This window comes from Galleria mellonella, unplaced genomic scaffold (genome assembly GCF_026898425.1).
Source record: "Galleria mellonella isolate WM207_F2 unplaced genomic scaffold, CSIRO_AGI_GalMel_v1 utg266, whole genome shotgun sequence".
Lineage (NCBI taxonomy): Eukaryota > Metazoa > Arthropoda > Insecta > Lepidoptera > Pyralidae > Galleria > Galleria mellonella.
In genome coordinates, this window is record NW_026442061.1 from 612,808 (window position 1) to 637,678 (window position 24,871).

At 33.2% G+C, this 24,871-nt stretch overlaps 1 protein-coding gene across 4 annotated transcripts in view; it reads right to left on the bottom strand.

Moving 5' to 3' along the window:
• The window catches only part of LOC113516136 (beta-1,4-N-acetylgalactosaminyltransferase bre-4-like), a 224,981-nt gene extending 201,176 nt beyond the window's left edge, over nucleotides 1-23,805 (bottom strand). For all 4 annotated transcript variants that reach the window (XM_031908752.2, XM_026900509.3, XM_026900510.3 and 1 more), the window contains exon 1: nucleotides 23,543-23,805. The gene's annotated coding sequence lies outside the window, so the exon portion shown is untranslated. The remainder of the gene's footprint in view (nucleotides 1-23,542) is intronic.
• Nucleotides 23,806-24,871: the final 1,066 nt, after the last annotated feature.

The window sequence follows — 24,871 nt, forward strand, 5'->3', positions numbered from 1 at the left end:
TATTTATTTTATTTAACTCTTTATTGAGCCAGAAACATAAAATTAAACAATTAACATATAAACAGTTCAAGTGAAATACAGTAGCATAAAATACATATTAAATTATTATAAAGGTTATATATACATATTAAATCATTATAAATTATTATATATATAAATATTATAATTCTATATATTAGCCCAATAAAGAATATATTAAATATAGATTACCTTATATACTATTAAAATAAAACACCCAATCGAAATGGATATAAATAACTGATATAAGCTATATAGATATGACCTTTTTTCCGCCATCAATATCCAGTAAAACCCAAAAACCCAATATACGAGTATAGTTATCGGAACGATACCGATATTACCAATCCCTAACTAGTGGTGTTATTTTTTTATCTAATGGATGAAAATGGTATGGTCACCCCGGACAACAAGAGAGGTGTGGGCAGGGGCATTGTCGTGGTGAAGAATCCAACGCCCCTCTCGCGCCAATTCTGGACGAACTCGTGCCACACGAGCTTTGAGGCGTCTGAGCACATCGACGGAATTTTCCATCAACTGTCTGGCCTGGAGGGACGAATTCTTGATGGACAATCCCCCGAACATCGAAAAAAACAATCAACATTGTCTCGGCCCTCTCTGAATCTTTTTAGTCACTTGTGGACGGTTGGTTCCTTCACAGCATCATCCCCATAAACTGTTCTGAGAGATGATACGACGCGTGCTCTTCAACGGAAGCGGGCTCCATGCGACGGGGTTTCAGGTAACTTCACAGATGGCCCATCGTGATGAAATACACATAAATTTAATCACGAACACTTTTATGGTTTCGGACAGACCTCGTATAGTTATCGGAACGATACCGATATTACCAATCCCTAACTAGTGGTGTTATTTTTTTTAATGGATGAAAAACCCCGGCCTGCGCTAACCGCGTCGACCTGATAGCCCATCGTGGTTTATTGTTAGCAATGGGGCTAATGAACTCCATTACTAACAATTCCTTTCCCCCCAATGTGGTGTTATTGCAAGTAATATAATCTCATAAGGTTTACCACCACTTCCCTTAATACCAATGTATTTAATACTTGTGAACTCATCAACATGGGCCAGCGTACGTAGCACAGTTGAAATCTACATGTCATTATTGGGGGGAAAGGGAAAGCAATGGAGTTTGACAGTCCCATTGTTAGCAATTTGCCCTATTAGGTTGACCTCCAAGTGGTTCCCCCTGGAAACCATCGTGAACAAATACTTATTGAATTCGTCACGATGGACTAACTGTCCTGCTTTATCCTCGCCTATCATCCTTCACTGGTGCCCCGCCGGTGTATACCGTTAGCGCGGGTGGGGTTACCATTCCATTATCACCCATTAAAAAAAACATGTCATTATTATACATTTAAATATATATAAATATATAAAATAAATATACCCGCGATGTATTATCAACATTGTTTACTTTTACACAGCTGGCTTACTAATGTTCTTACAAGCATCGGCTGTTCAAATATCCATCCGGCCAATTTAGGTGGTGTTTTGCATCGATATAAATAACTGGCTGATTCGCAACACGTAAAGTGAATACAGCATTCTCAGTTATAATACACAACAGGCCACTTATCCGCTCAATCTTGGCACTATTCTCGTTCTACGAGTATGTCGAGATTTAGATTATAGGTAGCACATAGCGTTGAATAAATTAAATAATGAAGTTTTGCGCGTCTATGGCAAAATTCTTTTTAATACAACTTAGAATGGCAATGAAGCTGACGGCCCATCAGATGGGAAGTGGTAACCGTCGCCTATAGACATGAGCAGTGCCATGGACATTACAGAGTATACTGTTTCGCCCATGATACCCCCGTATATAATGCGTTGCCATTCCTAAGTACTCAGGTGTTATTCATTCAAAAAATGTTTTTTTTTTTTTTTTTATACAACTTAGAATGGCAAACAAGCTGACGGCCCACCTGATGGAAAGTGGTAACCGTCGCCTATGGACATGAGCAGTACCATGGGCATAACAGAGTATACTGTTTCGCCCATGATACCCCCCATGCGTTGCCATTCCTGAGGACTCAGGTGTTATTCCTCCGTACCCAGTAAATTCACGCCATATTCCACCCTTCAAACCGAAACACAGCCATGCAAACACAACTGCTTCACGGTAGAAACACGAATGGGACAGAGGTACCCAAACAATCGACTTTTGTACAAAGTCTCCCTCTGGTTTAATTCCAAACTAACTGTAACCAGCTGCTTTGCATGTAGTCGTGTCGTGATGTTAGCTTATAACCTTCCTCAAACAATGAACTATCAAAAGCAAAAAGAGTTTTTTTAAATCCAACTGGTAATTTCAGAGATGCAATAAACTCTTCCGTTTCGATTTTATATTTAAGATTTATATTTATATATAAAATCGGATCTCAAACTCTATCTTTATAAAAGACTTTTAACATATTTATTTATTTATTTAACACTTAATTGCACCAATATAACAGGATTGGGGGGAAAAGGGATTGTTAGTAATGGAGACTGAGAATCCCATTGCTAGCAACATATCCAACCAGGTCGATCTCCTTGCGGTTCCCCCTGGAAACTATCATGATTAATTGACATCATCATGATGGGCTAACAGGCCTGTTTTCATCCTCATCGATCACCCTTCACTGGTGCCCCGCCAACGTATCCCATTAGCGCAGGCGGGGTTACCACTTTATTTTTATCCAATAAAAAAAAACATAACAAGATTTGTTGAACAATTTTCAATACGTATAGTGTAGTACAAAAGGCGGTCTTATTGCTAAGCAATCTCTTCCAGACAACCTTTGGGTAGAAGGAATTAAAGCATAAATAGGTAGGTGGCGCGTTAAAAAAAATAGATCTGTAAAAATCAATATCTGTGACAGCATAGTCATATACACATACATAAATAAACACATACATCCAAATATATATATATATATATATATATATATATATATATATATATATATATATATATATATATATACACATACATATATATATATATATATATATATATATATATATACACATACATATATAAATATATATATATATATATATACATACATATATACGCATAAATGCATACAAATATACCACACTAACACACATATATGTATATAACACACATAAAACTGAAAATACGTAGAACTAAGTGATTATAAGGATAGGTAGTGGGATTTAACTAAGTTTTTAAAAATGGGCAACAATTGAGCACACCGTATAGAGGTAGGGAGTGAGTTCCACAAACGAACTGCCTGCACGGAAAAGGATTTGGAGTAGAAAGAGGAAAAAAGAGTAGGAATTATGAGTTGGAGGTTGTCAGTACTACGTAAAGAATAAGAATATTCGTTTTTGGACCAGTACAAAGATATTATAACTAAAATATATAAATATTACTATTTATTACCCTCTTCTAATTCACCGTACGTACTGTTATTTACACGTTATTTGGTTTTTATCTCTATCTATGTATATCTCACGTTGTTGAGTAGTATAAAAAACAGGTTTTGTACCGCTCGTGTATAAAAGCCAATAAATACGTAACGACTCCAACGCGGGGTGCCAATGTTAATAGTTGACTACTGTTAATAACTTGCTCGCCTCACAATAATTTATATAGGTACTAGCGATTTGCCCCTATTTCGTACTTCGGCTTTTTTGATACCTTCGATTAATTTATTGCAATGTTTGCAATAAATTAATCTATTTTTTTAATTATTATATTATAGCTTTATAACTAGCCAATAATATAGCTTAATACAGATGAAACTATTTTTAAAATTGGTTGAGTAGTTTTTGAGTTTATCCATTACAAAGATACAGATAAAATTAAATCCCTCCTTTTTATAATATTGGTATAGACTAGTGTAGACGTAAAGAACTTGACTGTTTTTTTTTTTATTTTGACATCCAAGTAGAACAAGCAAAATGAGGTAAATAAATTAGGATCAAATGTAACATTACGCAGAGGTCAAATGGATCTAACAGTAAAGTCTGAACGGATTGTTAATAACGAGGAATAGCGGACCCATTCATCACGATCAGCCAATTGACTTCCGTTCATCTTCATCTATCATTCCTTACTAAAGCCAGGCAGCATTTACCAATACAAGTGGTACAAGCGAAATTACCATTCCAATATCACCCATTAAAAAAACGTTTATTTTAGCAATACACCCTATCAGGTAGATCTTCCCACGGTCTTGGAAACCATCGCGGTTAATTCCAAGCGAATACGCCACGATGGGCCACCTGTTACCATTTCATTATCACCCATAAAAACGCAAGCATTGAAGAATAATTCTCTAAATAAACATGTTACTTACAATGCATGCCATGCGATATTGCCAAACCAATATTTGCAAAAAAATATTGTAGGATTTTTAATGAATGGAATAGTAACCCCGCCTGCGCTAACGGTATACGCTGTGAGGGATGATAGGTAAGGATGAAAAGGCAGGCCAGTTAGCCCATCGTGATGAACACACCTAGGATTCAGCACGAAGGTTTCCAGGAGGGACCACGAGGAGGTCGACCTGTTAGGGTATATTATTAGCAATGGGACTAATAATCTGCATTACTAACAATCCCCCCCCCCATGTTGTAGGGTCGAAATGCAAAACAAATATGTATATGAGAATTAATAAACAAATAATCGTTGCCACCATAGAGTAGATCTGTAAATCAACATGAATTATAGAGCCGTCATATTTCTATGACGATGTTATAAAATCTTATGTGTATATATTTGCATGTGTACGAAATACGCATAACTCTGAAAACTTAGATTTAGTATATAGATAGGGCATCGAATCACAAAAAACGGGTTAACTTTTTGTTAGCTAATTGTCAAATTAGCTGACTCGTTTTTTTATCAGTGTCCTTTATACTTACGCACATAATGTATCTTGACGTATCTATATTTAATTATTAAATAAATAAGTTCTTACGCATTAAAAAGATGAAAAAAATATAAAACAAAATAAATATAGAACTTATAAAGTTAACACTCATAACTATTTATGACGCAAAACTGTATAAAAAAGTTGACTCGCTTGTCTCGAAGCATTTACATATACGAAAACACTCTATATAATCTAAGACTGAAAAATATCTATTGATTTAAACACAAACGACTGTAAAATACCGACTTAGACGTAACGAAACCCCGAAATGGGATCAAAAAAGAATTATTAATAATTCAGCAGGGGAAATCTTGGGTTCTGTGCCATCGTATTGTAATTATATTCAGTCAATCACAGCTGACTACTCCCAGTTTGATCGGTTCCCTACTTCAGTGTGAATTATTAACATTGCGTGTCCTTTGAATATTATACTTAATCTATACATATAAAGTTCAAAGTTAAATGGAGACCAGATGGAGACTTTGTACAAAAGTCGATTGCTTGGGTAGCTTTGTCCCATTCGTGTTTCTACCGTGAAGCAGTTGTGTTTTCATGGCTGTGTTTCGGTTTGAAGGGTGGGATATGGCGTGAATTTACTGGGTACGGAGGAATAACATCTGAGTCCTCAGGAATGGCAACGCATGGGTGTATCATGGGCGAAACAGTATACTGTTATGTCCATGGTACTGCTCATGTCTATAGGCGACGGTTACCACTCTCCATTAGGTGGGCCGTCAGCTTGTTTGCCATTCTAAGTTGTAAAAAAAATATGAATTTATATAAATTGTGTTGTATTTATTAAGTTATCGAAAAAGGTGATTTTCCTTCATTTACTATGACGATAAAGGGAAACAATATTCACTTCGTCTTTCCTGTTAATATGTTAATATAAAAATAAGCTTATTTTGTTTTAATATAAGTAATAAATGTTATCAATACATATTTAATGGATGGTCATAGATTAAAACAATTTTTAAAATATCCTTCTGGTAGGACAATGAGGGTGTTGCACTGGGAGAATGAAAAGTTACCCAAGTATTATCAAAATTTTCACAGAAACACTTCTTAAATTAAATTAGTAAGTAACAAGTCTGAACATTTAAACAAATAAGCGATTTTTTTATTTATATTGCTATCCACTATTGGATATCAGCAGTCTTCTAGGTCAATTATTCGTTTATTTACATTTACATTCATTTTTAATAAAACGAGATTTTACTTGTACATACATATTGAACCTCAATTATGCAACGAGCAGCCACGAAGGTGGAACGATGCAATTGTTATAATCAAATCCTTATCAAATCGAATCCAAATACAAAATCTTATCGTTATAGAAATAAGGTTTACTTTGATCGAGCATTTATCGAATTGCAATCATTATTGGTCGTACGCACCAGAATTCGGGCACTGATATGAACAATTCAATATAAAAATGAGTGGACACCTTCTGCATAGCAATTATTTAAGTAGTATGACCTCAGCCGACGGAAATGGGGCACAATTATTGTGTTATGCCTTGCATACCTACATATATATATATAAGGTAGCGGTAGGAATGATCAATGAAAGAATACGTGCGTGAAGACAGATGTGTTAAGTCAGTAATTCAGCAGAATATGATAGCAACGTAGTACAATTTAATGATGGTCATTTCTCAAAAAGAATTATTTGTCTACCTTATTTATGAGATTTGCTCTTAACGGTTGAAGATTTTCCAAGCTTCTCTATTGTCTAGTTATTTTTATCATCTGTATGCGACACGGCATATCCCGTTTCCGGTTTCTGTTCTTCCACCCGTCCTCTGTCATTATTACCTTTCTCTGTTATCCTTCATCTTCCTGTACATAATATTTTTTACAAAATTGTCCCGACGTATTAAAAGGCCTTACCTTTTACAAACTTTGAACAACCACGTTCATCTTTAAGAGGCAAAACTCTATTTAGTCTTACTATCTGCAATTTGTTTTAATGGAAGACAATGGAATGGTAATCCTCCCTGCGCTATAGATACCTATACGCTGGCAGGGCACAAGTGATGGACGACACGTGATGATGAAAACAAGTCTAAATGACTTGAGCCCAACGAAATCTACTAGACTTAACCACAATGGTTTCTAGAGGAAACCGCGTGAAGGTCGACCTAATAATTCCTAATTAAAACATTCCTAATAATCCCCTTTCCCTATCTACAGTATATTAGAACTATCTAATAGATACATTTTTAATTAAGTCTAGATATTACTCGATTAATATTACTATTTTTGACAATCACAAAAAACAGGGGTAAAAGGTTAGTAATATGTACCAACAGCCCCATGGCTAGGTTGACCTATCAGGTTAACCTCTACGCGGTACCCCCTGGAATCCATCAGGGTTAATTCTTGTTGAATTCTTCACGATGGACCAACTGACCTGCCTGGGGGGAAAGGGATTGTTAACAATGAAGTTTGACAGCCCCATTGCTAGCAATATGCCTTAATAAGTCGACCTCCACGTGGTTCCCCCTGGAAACCATTGTGAACAATTCTTGTTGAATTCGTCACGATGGGCTAACTGGCCTACTTCATCCTCACCCTTCACTAGTGCCCCGCTGGTGTATCCATTAAATTAAAAAAAAATCCATTAATCATAGCCATCCATTAAAAAAAACTGACCTGCCTACATCCTCACATATCATCCCTGACTAGTGCCCCGTCAGCGTATATCGATAGCGCAGGCGGAGGAACCATTCCATTTTCACCCATTAAAAAAACACACAAAAACAGCAGATTTTTTTGTTTAAAATCTATAAATTAGTATCAGATAGTATCATAAAATCTATCAGTATAGACTCAGGGTTATTTTTTGCAACGCCTCGAACTTCAGTTTACATAAAAAGAGGATTATGTCAAGTGGGGGAAAAAATTGGGGGTTACTTTGTTGAAATATTCGTATACACGCCTAGAGAAAAAGTAATTTTACAGTATTGACACTAGATTGACATTCTATTTACACTGCGTTTGTTTAATGTCACGAAATAAGAAATGTGTCCCCAAACAAACAGATTTATGAAATATTTTCCGTCGACGACATTGCTTGTTTTTACAGAAATTTTGAGTTCAAAGATGTCGATACGTCGATCAAAGTCGTTTGTTGTAAATTGCGTTGAATAACTTAGTGTTTTTGTACATTTTCTTAGATATTCTGAGAATTAATTTATAATATAATGGTTTATGCATAGGAAGTTGATAAAATATAGGTATTTTTTTCCTTTTTTTGTTGCATTCTATTATACATCCTTATTAATATTATAAATATGAAAGTGAATTTGTTTGTTTGTTACCTCTTAATGATTTAATGGCGTAAATATTCACTATGGAATTTGATATACGGTGAATATATGATTATCTTGATTATGCCGACTCATGTTATTTAGACCTCACCGAAGAGCAATTAAACAAGCTTGAGCGTCTCCAAAATTTATGTATCCGCTTCATATTTGGTCTTCGCAAATATGATCACATTTCTCAATTTCGTACTCAACTCAAGTGGCTCTCTATCCGTTTTCGTCGTAATCTGCATATCCTGTCTCTTCTTTACACAATCCTTTTTAATCCTGCTGCTCCTGATTATCTAAAAGACCGATTCTTGTTTCTCAGTGAGGCTAATGATCATACTTTACGCAGTGTCAATAACCTCCGACTTAAATTTCCCACTCATTCTTCTTCCTTTTATTCTAGATCCTTTACTGTTCAGGCAGTTCGTCTATGGAACTCACTACCTACCTCTATTCGGTGCGCTCAAACTCTTACTAGCTTCAAAACCTCTGTTAAATCTTACTACCTCTCACTTTAGTACTATTTTCCTGTGTTCTCTCTTCGTTTTCCTTCATCATTTTTTTCTGTTGTATGTATGCTGTTAAGTATGTGTATGTTATGTATATATTTAATTGTGTATATATTATATATGTATGTGTATGTATGTATGTATGTTATGTATATATTTAATTGTGTATATATTATATATGTATGTGTATATATGTATGTATGTATTTATATATGTTTGTATATGATAATATTTATATAATAGTGCGCCACCTACTCTTTGTCTTTTTCTCAATGTCCTCTACCCAAAGGTTGTCTGGAAGAGATTGCTTAGCGATAAGGCCGCCTTTTGTATCACTTCTCATTAATATTTACTGTATTTGTTATTTCTCTTTTTACTTGGTGCAATAAAGTGTAAATAAATAAAAAAAATAAATAAATATATGGATGCATTCCATATAGCACCAGTAAGAAAGACACATGCTGCTCCTTATGTCGGTAAGTGACCATTATCCCACTTATGCGATCTAAATCGTGAATAAAAAACTAATAATTAATAAATATGACATCCTATTTAAAAAGACAAGTTTATTTTAACATTTTTTATTGATATTCAATTAAATTCTTTTTTTTATGCAACTTAGAATGGCAAACAAGCTGACAGCCCACCTGGTGGAAAGTGGTAACCGTCGCCTATAGATATGAGCAGTACCATGGACATAACAGAGTAGACTGTTTCACCCATAATATCTCCCCCATGCGTTGCTATTCCTAAGGACTCAGATGTTATTCCTCTATACCTTGTAAATTCACTGCCATATTCCACCCTTTAAACCGAAACACAGCCATGCAAACATAACTGTTACACGGTAGAAACACGAATGGGACAGTTACCCAAGCAAATGAATTTTGTACAAAGTGTCCCTCTGGTAATTCACTATGCGTATTCTCACTTCTTCATCTTCTAGATCAAGGGTTCCTAAACTTTTAAGATAACAGAACGGCCACCTAATACCTTTTATTTTATAAAACCCCATATCAAATGATTACAAATCATAAACACTGGGGCGAAAGGGATTGTTCGTAATGGAGACAGAATCCCATTGCTAGAAATATACCCAACCAGGTCGACCTCCTCGCGGTTTCCCCTGGAAACTATCATAGTTAATTCCTGATGAATTCATCATGATGGGCTAACTGGCCTGTTTTCATTCTCATCTATCACCCTTCACTGGTGCTCCGCAAGCGTATCCCGTTAGCGCAGGCGGGGTTACCATACCATTTTCACCCATCAAAAAAAAAATCATAAACACTGTAATTTAAATAAGAACAAAAGATTTTATTATTGTTTCACTGTATAAATAATTTTCCAGAACCCTGACTTTTTACGAAACCCCTAGGTTATGCGGAACCCACTTTAGGAATCGCTGTTCTAGATACATATGTAAAATCAAGATAAAATCATTATTAAGTAACACATAGGTACGGCTCGCCATCAATAGGGTGTTCATCCTCATGTCCTTCAGCCTCAATAATCGCGTACTGCGCGGTTTCAGAGATGTTTCCTCCCACGAACACTCAGTTTATAGAATGAGCTCCCTGCCGAGGTTTTCCCAAGAGCCTACAGCATGGGGTTCTTCAAAAAGGGGGTAAAGAGGTTTCTTCAGGGTCGGCAACGCACGCGTAATACCTCTAGTATTGCAGATGTTCATAGGCTACGGTAACCACTTACTATCAGGTGGACCGTATGCTTGTTTGCCACCTCAGTGGTATAAAAAAAAATATCCACATATAAATATACACAATATATTTATAACAAAATAAATAATTAATAAATAAACCGCGTATTTAATGTTCATAACACATGTAGGCACTTAAGTACAAATTACATTGCATATATATATATATATATATATATATATATATATATATATATATATATATATATATATATATATGCACTAGTAAATTCATAACATACAATATAATTATGTTGGTTGTTAGACTAACCTAAGTAATAAGTAAACAATACATAGCAAGTACTAATTAATAAAGTAGGTATATATACTAGTAAACAATTACTTTATCCTACTATTATCCGAAAAAACTATATAGGCGATTCAGAACTAATACATACATGTTATAGAATGAGCTCCGAATTATCCTAAACTCAGTCTACCAGCGGGAAAGGGATTGTTAGTAACCCTATCAGGACGACCTCCAAGAGGTTTTTTATGGCAACCACCATGAATAATTCTTGTGGAATTCGTCATAAAGGTCCAACTGAGTTACTTTCATCATTATCTATATCACACACTTGTATCCTACCAGCGTATACTGATAGCGCAGGCGAGACACCATTCCATTTTCACCCATTAAAAAAACACTTCAGATTACCCTATCACCTGCATTTTTTTTTAATTACATAAAAAGGAATAGTAACCGCTGTCAGTTTATATTTACTGGGTACCAGTATGGATAATAAAACATGATAAAGGTAGGTTAAACAGCCCCTCGTGATTTACCAGGAAATAAACACGATGGTTTCTAGTGGGGACCGTGAGGAGGTCTACCTGATAGGGTATATTACTAACAGTGGGGCTTTTTTTTGATAGATGAAAATGATATGGTAGTCCCGCCTGCGCTAACGCGATACGCTGGCGGAGCACCAGTGAAGAGTAATAGATGAGAATCAAAACAGGTCAGTTAGACCATCATGATGAATTCATCAGGAATTAACCATGATAGTTTCCAGGGGAACCGCGAGGAGGTCGACCTGGTTGGGTATATTGCTAGCAATGGGATTCTCAGTCTCCATTACTAACAATCCCTTTCCCCCTCAGTTGTCCAGCAGGTACGCAAAAAATAGGCAGTGCTTAGTCTGGAACAAGATGGCGGTGCGTTATACGTCCAGAGGTATGTATTAATATATTATATCATGATGGTAAAATCGTACGATAACGTGCCGTGCTACGGCAAATAATAAAAGCACCCACAGGTATAATATTTCGTCGAACGAACAAACTTTGTGGAATGTGGTTTTATGCAGTCAAACGTTCAAACCCGCACGCTAACATAATTACTATTATGTTGTGAATAAAATTATGAGCAATACGTCGAAACCGCACTTTGTTATATAACCGCCAACTAGATGTTGAAAGGTATGCCGCGGTCCGTCTGTCCGTCCGTCTACTATTGATGTTGCTACTTGTGTTAAATTTCTCCAGATCATTTCTCGTAGCTATCATACGTCTAAATACAGTATCTTTCTAGAATTGTTTCGAAAATATGTTTTAAAAACCTTTTTTTTTTTTAATTACATATTAATTTTTCAGTAGAGTAAATATGTCGTAAACATTTATAGTCCTTTTAACACACGACGCACCGAGTAATATTATATTATGTATATTATGATTATGAATTAATGACATCAAATTAAAGTATACATTTTATATATGCATTTAAATAAATATTTATTTATTTAGAATTAATATAAAAGTTCCCATTTTAAAAAGGAATATGTATGCCCAAAACGTATCTTAATTTTTTTAGTTAAGACTATAGATTAAGGTTTGTTTTGGCTTGCTTTGGTTATGACCAGTTATGACAGTCCAGTCAGACATTTAATTTATGAATTATGATTACCAAATATTTCGTCGTTCCGAAATCATTACCTGTCTACGTGCTAATTTTTACAGACATTATTTCAAAAAGTATAACCTATTTTATATTCATATTATATTTTTATATTCTCAATCTATGTTGCACGTACCTCTTTTCTTTTTAAAATCATCAAAAAACTAGCCAGCTTATCCTTCCCAGGTAGAGACTATCCCTAATTTATGCCATTGCTAACCTAATATTATTTTGTTAGTGGCATAATACGCAAAACTAGCCCTTTGCCAATTAAAAAAAAATGTATAAAGGAGTTTATTTGTTATCTCTCGGCGCTCGTAGTATTTACTTGCTCTGCGTTGCCGTCTTAACTGCTCAACCAATTTTGGCATACACATAGTATTTGAGTCAGTGAATAACAAAGGCTACTTTTTATCCTGGTCACACGGGCGAAGAAGCGAGTCAATACTAGCTAAGTATATTTATTTGCTAGAAAGAAACTAGATGCCTCAGATATCAACCTCCAGACAAATCTGAGCACCACTAAACACTTAAATAAATCCCAAGACAACCTCGTAAAGTAAGTAGACTCAGCTATTATCACGCGACCACGCGTGACATTTAACTACGAAGACGTCTTAATTAATGTGCACATATCAAACAGTAAATACGGCGTCACAAGTGTTTCTTTGTTTAAATGAGCTATACTTAGACTTTCACATATCACAGTGCCATCTAGAATCAAACTATGGGTATTAGAAAACTAATATTTCTTATATTATCAACCGACTTCAAGAAGAAAATTCTCAATTCGATTGTATTTTTTTTATATTTGTTTCCTCATAACTTCGTCAGTTGTAAACCAATTTCAAATTTTTTTTTATCCGAGAGATTTTTTTTATACTTACAGATAGGTCTCATAAAAATTTTATCAAAATCAGTATTATATATAATTTTTTAATTAACTGGTTTTGCCTCAATTGAAGTCTGTTTTTTTTTGGAGAAGACTTAAAAGAGATCCTTAGTTCAATTGTAATTGACACCGATCTCTTCTCCATTTCTGTACTGGTTTTAATAATTATTAGTACAAGCTCTGCTTAAGTTTAAAGCTAGATGGCGTTGTTAATATATCTAGTAGTACTTACTTTATTTTTGTAATTGAAAAATTGAAAAAAAATATTAAACTGTATCATTGCGCTTCTTTTACTGTTTCTGATATCGCAATCTTTTTTTACGTACGCTAACGAAAACGTCTACTGATAGATTCGTTTGCATTTTTCGTTGCGATTTGTGACATTATTTTATTTGAAAATATTACCTACACACAGTGGCTGCCATCATATCAGTCAATTCAGAGATTTTGCCAATAGTTGACACGCTTGCCAGGCAGGTTGACAACTACAGTTAGGCTTTGGTGATGTTTTAAGAGGGACGCTGCTGCCCATCCCTTGACCATTAAGTTCACTTAATCGCCTCTTACGACAAGCAAGGAAAAGGAAAGTGTGGCCCATCTATGCCGGGACTACACGGTGGCTGCCAAGGAAGATGTTGACATTCAGTGCTATCCATAAATTGTTAATCTTTTTGTCACTTTCCATTATATGGCTCATCACCTTGTTTGTCATTGTTAGTACATAAAATGTCTTTGTAAACAGATTTTAAAGTAGCTGCGTACCTACTATTCAAGTGTTACTTTATTTATCACCTCTCAATGGTACTTAAAGTCACGACGGGGTCGGGGCGAACGTAAAGAAAATCTCGTTCGACGCAGCAATCACAAACCTCAAACAAAAGACTTAGTAAAATAAATCTTGTTATTTATACATATACCTATTTTTGTAGGGAAACTCGACGGATAAGTACCTGTTTGTTAAATAACATTTCTGTTTACAGACTTATATTTCTATTACAACATACATATGTATACAATTGCTTCGCATAAATGGATAAGGGAAAAAATAATTTCGACCAAGATTTAATATATTTTTTTAATGCATGATAATGGGATTGTAACCCCACCTGCGTTATCAGTTTACGCCTTGCTGCAGTCCTTCATTCGTTCAGAGCAGATTTCACACACACCGCCACCTAGCGGTAACATCGGCAATACGAAGGGAAAGGAGTGTTAGTAATGAGCTCTAATGACTCTATAGCTAGCAGTATACGCCATCAGGTCGACCTTTATGTGGTTTCCTCTGGAATCAATCGTAGTTCTTATCGAATTTGTCACGACTAACTGATATACATTTTTATCCTCAGCTATCAACCCTTATTAGTGCCCCGTCAGCATATACCGTTAGCACAGACGAAAATACCATTCCATTATCATCCATTAAAAAAAATACCGCTAAATTGTTGTGTATTAAAATTATTATTTATATAAATTAAAACAGATCGTGTTAACGTCGAGTAAAGAAATAAATAATAATAAAATATATTGGACAGATTTTTTATGAAGTGGACAAACTTATTACAGTAACAAACAAAAAAGGTCAAACTTTTTATTTTATACATTTTAATTATACACTTCAATACTTTTAAAAAAATAAAACAACGAATTTATGTTCTTGCTACTTTAAATCCTCCAGCGCATAGCAAAAAAAGCAATTTAAAGATTTTTCTTTAACTTTGCCTTCTACAACTTCACATCGAAACTTTATTCTCATTTGTACCATGACTGTAACTAATTGAAAGTTAATTTTGCAAGAGAATAGAGTCTCAAGTGTCTTCAAAACTTGACATTGAGTTACCTAACATTATGTATTGAGATATATACATTATTTACAATGAATTTAAATGTGCGATTCGTTGTGGGTTTACAAAACACGTTGGTCGCCGTCCAGTAATGACTTACTTGTTATTATTTCTTAGAAAAGCATATAATTACCATAATAATTGATAATGTGACCTTGTTCTCTACTGAATATACATATAATGCAATTCATTCGTATAGTTTCGACAATGTAGCTATTTTACTTTATGTAAATATTAACTAAGTCTTACCATGGCGCCACGATTGTACCTAATATAATATTTACTCTGTGGCAAATCATGAACACTGTAACTTATACAGTGTACTTTATAACTTATCTCCTTTACAAACGAAAAATAAATCTTGACCAGAACTTTATTCAATATTGATGTATTAAATTTTTTTTTTTCATTGTCTTAAGACCGTTTATACCAAATTTTCTTTAAAAAGCAAATTTTTACAACATTTATATTAATACAATAAGCGTTTCTAATATTAAGCTATAAGAATATTTTTACAATAATAAAAATATTATAAAAATATTCTTATATATAATAAAAATCATAAAATGGAATTAAAAATTACTTAAATACTTTAAAAATAACGAGCTCATGACTATAATCCCTAATGGAATAGTCTGAGGCATTTTTCGACTGTCACCAATATGGTGAACGTAAAACTTGGCACACGTCGAATCCTTTGTCTTTGGTCAAATAAATTTTTGTCATTAATGCTTTCCGCTTCCTGAAAATTAGTAGTAGTACTAACTTTTTTAATTTAGCAGAAGCAGATAATGTAGACAACGTCAGAACTTGGTATAAACGCTTTTAATGACAGCTGAAAATAATACATCAATTTTATCATTATAAATTTTAATAAGTAAATATACTGCCTAACATATATAATTGCTTCTTGCTATTGTACTTTTTGAAAGTATATAAATACATGCTGTAGATGACTAGACATGCCATGACAAACATAAGGACGGACAACAGTTTGTGTTTATAACCCGCCATCAATGATTCAGATGATAGCTTGGAAAGTGCAGATCGTTGGGATTGGTATGGGATCCGGGATTCGCTGGAAAAGGAAAAAATACTATGAGTGTTAGGATAACTGCCCAAAAATATACTAGATAAGTAGATTGAAAAATTTTACCCTCCCTTTTTAGTTACTATTATGTGTAATTGCAGAAAAAATAATGAATAAGGATATCTTGAAAGGGGTGATTGAGAAAAAAAATATTAATAAAAACAATAGAGAATAGAAGAAGCAAAATTCTGGACCACCTTATACGACATGACGATTTTTAAAGAGCATACCAAAAAGAAAAATAAAGAGCAAACGAGGAAAGGAAAGACCGAGAAATAACTACATGAGACAGATAAAGGAAACACTAGGTGTCATGTCGTATATGGAGGTCAAAGTAATGGCCTAGCATAGAGCTTGCTGAAAGAAAATACATGAATTAATCGCACCGACAAGAAGGAACTCTTAAATAAAAAAAGAAAGAGAGAGAGAGAGAGGTCTAATTAGTGGATTGGTGCTATATGTTCAAAAACCTTTCCGGTTACTTATTGTAGTATTTTTCAATAGAACTTAACAGAAATGTAACTAAACGAATAATTGGCCTGACCATGAGACAGTCTGCTGCTGTCCAATAGTAGTACAAATCAAAAGTAGATTAATTAATTAAATGTTTCGATTTATTACTAATTTCATTTAGACAATGTTTCTGTGATAATTTCAACAAAACTTGATTAATTTTTTACTAAGTTTTATTGAAACAAATTATTTATTCATGCAAACAGATCGCAAATTGATTAAACCAGGTAATTCATCTTCCTGCCCTTATCACAATTATTTGAGGTCGGCGTAATATAATTTTATTCATATAACACAAGAATTTGACTTTTGGTTTTACGATCGGCCGCCAGCCTCATAATAAACCTCCTTGGAAATGAAATTTGTTGGTGGTAACCAAACAAAAAAGGAGAGGGCGAGTAAATGAAGTTGTTAAAAAAGGAATGAAGATTTTATAGGGTAAAGTGGCAGTGTCCCTAGAACACTGCAGTTACGGAAGGGATACTGGTTAGAAACGCAGTAACTTAAAAAACCGTGGTCGCATACCCGTATACCCTTACTCTAGAACTAGACCGGACAAATCACTAGACGTGAACACCTCTGTCAGGTGAGATTAAGTAAATATGATATACTATAAATATTTTTTCGAATCATCAGATTAATATATAATAGTATGACGGATTTCGATAATATATAATAGAATAAGAGAATATTAGGTACGAGTTTATCTATATCGGATTCGAATCCGTATGTTTCTGCTAAACGAGAAAAATGCGTTTCTATTAAAGCCACGAAATGCCTGGATAATTGTGATACAAGTTTAAATTCTGTCTTATCGAGCTGAGGTAAAACTTTCCAATTGTTTTTTAAATTTACTCCACATTCAAGAAAATGGAATAGTAACCCCGCCTACGCTAACGGTATACGCCAGCGGAGTACCAGTACGGGGCGATAGATAGGTAAGTATGAAAATAGCAGGTCAATTAGCCCATCGTGATTGAATACACCTGAAATTCATCACTATTGTTTCCAGGAAGGACCGCGTGGAGGTCAACCTGACAGGGTATATTGTTAGCAATAGGACTGATAATCCGCATTACTAACAATCCCTTCCCCCCCAGATAGCTCTGTTAACGTATACTAACAATGAAGCCCCTAGTTCTCGTTACAAACAATCCCCCCTTTAGATTAAGGTCGATACCATGAAAATAAAATCAGACAAATTTGGTATAAGGAAAATGTCTGTCAAAACACGTGACATATAGGTGTAGTTTATATTCATATTAGTAACAGTGACTCAATGAAGTAAAGAAATGGTTTTATCAGCACAAATAAAAACCTTATAATCCAGTTTAATCGTATCCTTAGATTATACTCTAAGATAGATAATATTATAAGATATTTAAATGTCAATTTTCATAAAATATACATGACTATACTTTGAGTCTTATAGTATGTTGCGAGAGACATTTTAGTAGTTAGTGTAACATATTACTTTAAATAACTGTATTTAATGCAAAACAACGGGTTATGATAAATTAAAACAGAATTTCAATTTGAGAATTTGACGGTATGGTCCCGGTATAGAATAGGCCACCCCTTCCTTTCCCGTGGGTGTCGTAAGAGGCAACTAAGTGAGGTCGAGGGATGAGCAGCAGCGTCCCTCTTAAAACATCTCTAAAGCCTAACCGCGGTTACCAATCCCGGTGCCAAACGCCTGACAACTACTTTAACATTTTAACGAATAATATTTTAACATTTTTAAACGGTATATATTATGTAATTTTAACATAAAATTTCGTGGTTTGTTCAGCCCCGAAATTTTGAAAAACATTTCATGGTAGACCCTCTGATATCTGCACCACGCTGTAATGAACGGGGTATAGTTTATACCGATATTATTGTATTTTTTTTTATGGGTGAAAATGGTATGGTGCGCTAACGAGATACGTTGGCGGAGAACCAGTGAAGGGTGATAGATGAGAATGAAAACAGGCCAGTTAGCCCATCATGATGAATTCATCAGGAGGAGGATGATAGTTTTTAGGAAGAACCGCGTGGAGGTCGACCTGGTTGGGTATATTGCTAGCAATAGGATTCTCAGCCTCCATTACTAACAATCCCCTTCCCCCCGATATTATTGTATTAGTATTTGTATATACATTTGCTTTCAAGCAATATTCTTCAATGTTGTTTACAACACTGTGTGTTCAAAACAATCGTTAGCGATAGAAATACATACATACATATGAATATATTAACAAAATTGGAGTACCTACATGTAAATTAAAGAGGGCGCCCTCGTAAAAGCCATCTGAATATTACTGAGGCCACTTTGTTGATGAATATTTATTTAAAAATGTTGACATGGTCAGATTAAAATTCGGAATGTGGCTTTTTTATTGAAATAAAATGGCCAGAAAGGCATATCTTAGTGTTCAACGACGACATATCAAGAGGGGCACCACGTTACAGTGTATTCTAGAATATCTATATATAATGCTGTTCATGACTAAATACTGGTTACCACTTTTTATCTGTTATGTTATAAATAACACTAAACTAGTAGTTAGGTCGTCAACCATATGCCAACCTATGTTACGTAAAAAAAATACCTGCCAGAGACGTATGAATGTAGTCCCTTAATAATAAATATTAAAGCTCAAATCATGCCTAGATTTTTGAAGGTCAACTATACATGGCCACACTAAATTAGTCACTAATTAAGCAGAGTGGCTTACGACCACTGATACACAAAAAGTGGCAAGATTCACGTTCCCACACGATCCTATAAAAAATATAACTAATGATCGCTCAAATGGATGGAGTCGATTGCCTACTGTAAACATAAAATTCCGCGTCTAGATATTAAAATTTTTATAAAATTTATAACAACATTTCGCCACATTTAACTATGCTTATCACTGGCTGGTTAGAAATAAATGCATAATTAGATTAAATGCGCTCTATTCAGTTCCGTTTTTAAATCTGTGATTTTGTGTGTATCTTAATTTTTTTTATATCAATGCTTACCTACGACCTAAATTATTTAATTGAATAAATTAATTCCCCTAACGCACAGCCAGAAATCACATTAGTTACATTATAATTTCATTCAGTTTATTACTATCTTGGGAAGATAAAATAATCTAAGTATACATATTTACGTAGTAAAAGCTTAAGTATGGAATTAATCCATTGGCAGTCATTAGCATTTATTTTAAGACTCATGCAGTGACGTATAATGTAAAATGAGCTTTTAGAACCTGGTCATAATTAGATAAGTAACGATTACATGGATTTAATGAGTAAACTAGTTAATTGATAATATGACAAGGTACGAATGTTTCCACAGTATCATACTAACAACGTCTAGGCAGAGTTATATTATTTAATATGTATATTAAACACTTCAGACACATGAGTACGTTATATTATGTCTGTGTCTCAGACGCTTTATAAAAAAGCAGCGTGACTTATGGCTGTTACTATTGTTACTACATTTAAATTATTACATCTGTATACGCGCAAATGTGTGGTAGTGAGCGTGCGGTGCGTTCCTTTTTCGAACAGTCGTATTTGAAACAGAGCAGTAGGGGGTAAAGTCATATCAAGACATCTTTACTCATATTATTATTCCCCAAGTATCAAGAGATAGCGGTCCCATTGCGTATTGTGGACTTGTTTGCTATTACAATTATATTAAAATATGCCTATACTATAAAGTACTTAACTAAAAAACTTTTTCATCAGGTGAGCCGCATGCTCGTTTGCCCCCTGCGTTGTAAAACAAAAAAATACATCTACACCAAATACATAAGCGTGTTTAAGATTATTTAAAAAAAAAGTATATATATATCTCTTAGACACAACCTCGCTCATAGCTGAAAACTTCGCTCACACCCTGGAGTGGGCACCTACAATACTGGGGTGGACAATTGAATACCCCCCCCCCCCCGGCCCCGGACCCTATACTCAAATACATGAAAAGTTTATTTAAACTCCGATTAAACACAAGCCAGATTTATAAAACGTACAGTTAAATTAACAAAACAGGAAATGAAAGAAAGAAAAAAAAATGGAAATTAACATTTCTTGGATGTTTAATAAAGTGATGTGTATACAAAACTACTATTATTTCATGATTACAGAGTAGAATACAATATATGTCATCACTTGTTTTCACTCCCAGGATGCCTAAAAGGTGTCTAAAGGAGGAAAACAAATGCTTCAGTACAAAGGAAAAAAACGATATTTAAACGCCACACCTAACTGACTGATTAGCTTGGTAATTATAAGCTAACATCCTATCTTTATGGGCTATCCATGGCCAGTAGTGAGACATTAATGCTTAGAGAAGAAACCAACGGAATCCAAAGAAGTAGAGTGATATCACTATTATAAAGAAAAAACTCCACACAATATGTACATATAACCACTGGCATATTGTAGATATTCCTTTATCCTTTAGATGGCTAAAGAATGGGAGAAATGAAGACCAATCAATCAGTTACCCAAAAGTTCTTTTGAAAAGGTTATTTGCATCTATGATTTTCTTGCTATACTTATACAAGTATATGAGTATGTATTGCATACATACTTTTATTCCCTATTTTATATAATGTAAGTAAATTACATTAGTAAATTACATAAAGTACATTCATTCATATATGTATGGAAAAGTCATTGTGTCTAAAGACATACTGTATGACTGCTATGTATATAGAATAAATATATAAAAAAATTAATCTAATAAATAATTTATAATTAAATGACAACAAATAAACCCTATTTTAATATATAAAGATAATATTTTTACAATACAAGTAGAAACGGTTGTTATAAAAAAAAATATTATTCTAAATTTCATAATGATAATAATCACCTTGAGATATGTATTCAAGGAACGGAAACTGTAAATAATTGTCTAACTATAATCTTACTCTTAATAATATACAAACATGTGAGTAGTTTAACCAGCTATACTGGTATATACTTAATGCGACAGCATATATAAAAGTGGTAAATATAGGACGGCAATATATCATTATATTTATTTCAACCTTATTTCCCATGGATAGATAGTTACAATTATTATAAGGATCTTTATTTTTTTCTTAATAAAATAGTGCCCATGTCAATCACTGGTAATGAAAAGTTATAAGTGATTTTTTTTTTAATTTACCTTTTTAAAATTATCCATAACAAAGGAAAAAATCTAATCTTCTCTATAAAATATTACTATAGATACAATATTCAACTAATATTTATATTCATTCAAGACAAAGGTCCTAAATGAACTACTACATGACCTCTCATAAACTTCTGTTTATTGCGAATCGAACAAAGAGAAGCAAGAACCGAAAACCTCATTATGTATATGTATGGTATGAAAAACTTAAAATACAATATTTGCAAATTCTACTAATGTTGTAAATTTGAACATTTAAATGTTTGAATATATACTACTTATACACACTTCCCCATATGCATTGATTTGAGTGAAATTAAATATTTACATGGGTAAACTAATCCTAACTTAACAAATAGGATAATTTACCCTAAACCCACTCAGATAAAGCTGGGTACTCTGAAGTACTCACCTAGATGGGTATTACAACAATGGGTAATATTAGACTTATTTATTAATTCAGTCAATAACAGTCACAGTTTATTAATGTATCTCAAATTTGAACACAGTTGTTTAGAAAAAAAAATCCCTGCATAGGTATATTCATATCACCATTCTAGTATAAGTACAAACAATTTTACTTCATAATAGTGATAATTATTTATATAAACTTTGATTACAAGATTTCAATACTATGTCTATTAAATGTATGTATGCATATATATTTCAATTTATTTTAAAAGAAATTTAAAAGATTTAGATTTAGGATATTTGTAATAGGTGGCTCCTAATACCAGCAAAATGATTTTTTTTTCTTTTATAAAATATAATAAAATAAAAATTAATAATAATATTATTTTTTAAATATTATTAGTGGTAATAAAGACTATCTATCTATTTAGGATTACTTAAAAAAGACATATACATACTCTTTGACTTTGCCTATAACTGAAAGCTCCTGATCCTGGAGTGGGCACTAAACAATTCTAAGAACGGTACAACCCACCTGACCCCTCTTAGATACACCAATACTATAACATTTATTTATTTATAAAATAAGATAAAAGTGATTAAGAAATGGAAATGTCTGAATTCAGAATATGAACCATTTATTTACCAAATTGCATTCAAATCCGATCCTCTGTTTATGTGACATTAACAAACATTTATGCATTAAAATAACTTCAATAACTTTCATATTTATAACATTATTATAATATTTATCATTTTTAAAACTTATATTAATTACAAATATATATATTTATTAGCCACTATTTGGTGGAACAACATATATGCTCGCTGTACAGTACTATAATCTTAAAAACATGCCTCTCCACCTGATTCATCAGCAATATAAGAAGTAGTAAATTTAGAATGTAATTCGAAATTTATTCAAGCCACCTAAATGACGAGTTTAAGTACCCCAATATGCCCTAGTGTGTGATACTTGATTATGATTTTCAACTGAAAACTATAACAAATTTTTTGAATACATATACTTACAAAAATTAAAAAGATGTACTAATTGATTGTTTCAGCGATGATATCGAATTATAAATTCGAATTAAATAATAAATTTTTTAGTCAAACGAACTTAGCTAACGGAATTTTAATATTTTTATACAAAAAATTTATACGCTGTCTAAATTTAGAAAATTTGGAAACAAACATATAAATACCTTAGATTATTACAAACACGTGCGAACTTCCCACTTACCTTTAAGATCTGGTTATACGAAATTCCGGCCAAGTTGCGTCAAAATCAGGATAAAATTTGTGCAAAAAAGTCCATAAAGAAAAACGACACACTTCTAATTTAAAACATTCACGTCTCGACACAACAATCGTTCACGTTTTTCCAAATTTAAAATATATGATAATAATTTATTACACAATCTAAATAATAATGCAGTGAAAGTGCGAAATTTAATAGCAAATGCGGTAAACAGAAACGATTACCATATACCGCAAACCGCAATAATCAACTGACGTCTGACGTTTCATTCATTTCGTCGAAGCAGGCAACATTGCCAGTATATAACTTTATTTTACTTGACAGCTAGAAACTTAAATTACAAAGGGACAGTAATACATACATATTTGTCACGCCTGTAAGCCTGTTTCTCATTAGGGTAGGCAGAAGCAATGAAACGCCAAATGCTTAGATTCAAAAAAACCTCTTTGCTCCTTTCACATTCATCAATATTATAATGTACACTGTTTTATATTATATGTTTATTGATAATAATTAACATAAATCTGGACAATTTTTATACACAAATAAATATAAAATCACTGTCCATAAAATACAAATAAATTTAGAAATAAAAATAAATAAGAATACTGTTTATGTCAACATATTTTATTAAAATTATATGATTAATTTGCGTTTTTTATTATAAATATATATTAAGCAAACTAATAATACTGATCATAATTATTAAAGGTCTTGAAGATACTTAAGAAAACGTTGTAGTTACAGAAATGCATTACAAAGTTACACCCTTGATAATGGAAAAGTATCCATTACTAGTTCTGGTAACACTGATGCCCGGGTGCGTTTCGTTATACGTATAATATCTTAAATCTTACTGATTGTCATATTTCTGCGAATCTTATGTATTTTCGCTTTACTCAATCTTAAATTAAGTACAGTAACATTTTCCTTGTACGAATTTACATCAATTATTATATGAGTATATCAGTTCCACAATGCAATTAAAAGCATTCTGTATTCCAGATTTGACAAGCTATCGTTATTTTGTCTGAACCATGATATTTTTAAAAGGTTGTTCCTAAAAATAAATAATTAAAACTTTGATTCGCACTACTGGAGTCTGTCTAGTTTTTAAGCAAGTAAATGAGCTGAATGAAATGAATTTTTATGTCATCTTTACGTAAGTAAAGATAACATAAAAATTAACATCATTTTTATTATATTACTTAATGTTGGCTGAACCCATTTAAGATTCATTCGAGTGGTATAATTCATACTCCGTTAACACAAGAAGTAAGAATCAGTATCACACAGGGTTATGACGGTACA